The sequence below is a fragment of the Cryptomeria japonica genome, chromosome 8, assembly GCF_030272615.1.
Source record: "Cryptomeria japonica chromosome 8, Sugi_1.0, whole genome shotgun sequence".
NCBI classification, from domain to species: domain Eukaryota; kingdom Viridiplantae; phylum Streptophyta; class Pinopsida; order Cupressales; family Cupressaceae; genus Cryptomeria; species Cryptomeria japonica.
Genome location: NC_081412.1, coordinates 20,453,665 through 20,456,379, shown reverse-complemented (window position 1 = coordinate 20,456,379; position 2,715 = coordinate 20,453,665).

Genomic DNA, 2,715 nt, shown 5'->3' with positions numbered 1-2,715 from the left:
GATTCTTTATTTGGATGAAAAGTAAGAAATTTGAGTTTTGTGCACAATTAAATAGCATCTAAAAAATCAAACCAATATCTTTTATAAAGTGTAAGAAATAGTTAAATAACTCATTCAAATTTAGCCATAATCCATATAAAAGAATATTTTTTCAAATTCTTTTACATATATGTACAAAATCCTCATATATAATTATATACAATTTTTTGTAAAATTTATATGCTATTAAGAGGATCCTAAAATAGAGCTAAAATGGTTATCTTGTTTCTAGTATCCTTACCATTTTTTCTCTTCAACAAGTTTTTCAATCCCCTTTAGTTAGTTAGTTGTGATATATAAAATTCAAAATTTTAAGATTAATAACCTACCAAACTCTATTAATTTTTAATTCCTTCCAAAAAACAGAATAGGATTTTTAAAGATTTTTGTGTTGAAGATTAATTCAATAAAAAAAAACGTAACTCAATTATTTGTATCCTATCCTAATTAATAGAGATTTTATGACCATCTAACACATTGCTATCAAAAGGACATACATGTGAAATTAATTTAAATTTTTGGTGGTTTGAATTGAATTTTTGTCATTACATCAAGTAATATATTTGACAAGTGATATCCTATGATGAAATGTATTATGAAGACTATTATAAATGGTTCTTTCAAGTGGTGTTCACTAAGGGAGAAATGGTGTGTGAGACAAAGACAAATAGTTAGAGGTGGTTCCAAAACAAAGGAAGAGGAAGGTGTCATAGGAGCAATCTATGGTGGATTTTATGAAGTACTTGGACAAAGAGATTAAAGGTCTTGCTTTGAGAAGTTGGATGGTCATAATTTGGGAAATCTCTAATGGTTTAGATAGGTCCAGTGACATATGTATTCATGAGGCATTGTATAAGATTCTTTTGGATTTAGCATACAATTGCAAGCATTGGAAAACCTTTGAAACTGTACAATCATTAAATCTATTGGATAATGTTGCTTCTAGGATATGTTGTTGTCATTGATGTCAATATAATCCTATGTTTTGGTGTTGCAGAAAGTTGTTTGGTGATTTGGTGTCTGCAGTGAGTTGGTCTAGTGGTTGGGATGCTGAATCAACTAGAGATACTTCATTGATTCCATGATTCTATGTGGCAATTTGGTCGAGTTGTGGATTCTGGCATAAAGACTATGCTGTTGTGCTCTATAGTTGGCAGAGTCTGGTATTTGATCCATTATGCTCTGATATGATCATATTTTTGGTTGTGGATCTGGGAGAGTATTTTGGATGTTCATATGTATCTTAATTTCAAATGGTTCATGATTTAGTGCTCTACAAGTTATCTTTCTAGTCCAAATTGTTGTTGATAAGTGTTCTTGAGTGTTAGCGTGTTGATCGATGAAGATTTGAATAAAGATGGAGATGAAGGGTCGCGTCAATGTTCAACGCTTGTGGTCATGTCATTTCACATCCAAATTTCTATGAAATAATTTCACTCATGGTCATGTACGAAAATATGAGACAATATTAAATTGGGATAGTTGGTAGAGATTGCATGTATACATCTTGCTTTATTTTTTTTCATGCTTTGCATTTACATTTTCTCACTAATTTTTTCATTCCTGTTCTTTTCTCTAGATTTAATTTTTGTATTCCTCTTACAAAAATTTTATGCGAATCAATAATTACACGATAAAGTTTCAAAATCAAGGGAAATTTTAGGGTATTATAATCAGTGAATTTTAATAAATTTTTAATAATTGGATCTTTAATAAGTAAATTTTAGAAAAAAAATCATTTGATCATCAAGTTCTGTACAATTTTTTAAACTAGCAGTTAATAAAGGCTAGTGGCTCTAGTTATTTTGACAACATAACAAATCAAGGGTGTCTTGAATGGTTATCCACTTCAAGGCATATCCTTGTAAAGAAAAATCTTTTTTATATTTAGATTATAAGCTTCTATATATAGAGACCAAGTGCCTATATATTCAACCCTTGAATTAAGTTCACCAATGTAGGCTATGTACCAACCATAATTTTGAGCATCCGAGAGTATCCTAGAGGTACTTGTGTAGTGGTTTCTTTGAATCTGAATTTAATCTTCCTTTGAGTAAGGATTCATCCACAAATTTCTCAGTCTTGGAAATTTGACAAATTGGTTCTACAACCACTCTTTCTATGTTGCTATTTTTAAAATATCTAATGTCTCTAATAATAGACCATGACAGTGGTCATAATCGTTTAAATATATCTGGATTTTCTCTTTTTCCTATTGTTTTTAATTTGGCACATCATTAGTTTTTGTTCCAACACCCAAATCACTTTTTATCCATCTAGTTAAGCTTAAGGGTGGTACTAAGTGTGTAATATTCTACCTAGAATAAGTCCTCTATATATAGTTTATCTTGTTGATGTTATCTACTATGGATAAATTTGTTGAGTTGTACTTTCTTGCATAGAGTTGCATGACATATTTTCTAGATAACAACTTTTATTCTTGATATCCTATCCTCTTGCTATACATTTGTGAATCATATTGTGAGTTTAGCAAATCCATTTTGACTATTGCATTTCACATTCTATATTTTAGTTAATCTCTTAAATTGTTGATATTAATCATCTATTCTAAGATCTTGGCTATTCCCATAAGAAATGTCAATAGCCTTTAATTTTAAACCAACACAATATTATAGAGGCAAGCTGACCCAAATAAGAATAGAATCTAGAATGGTG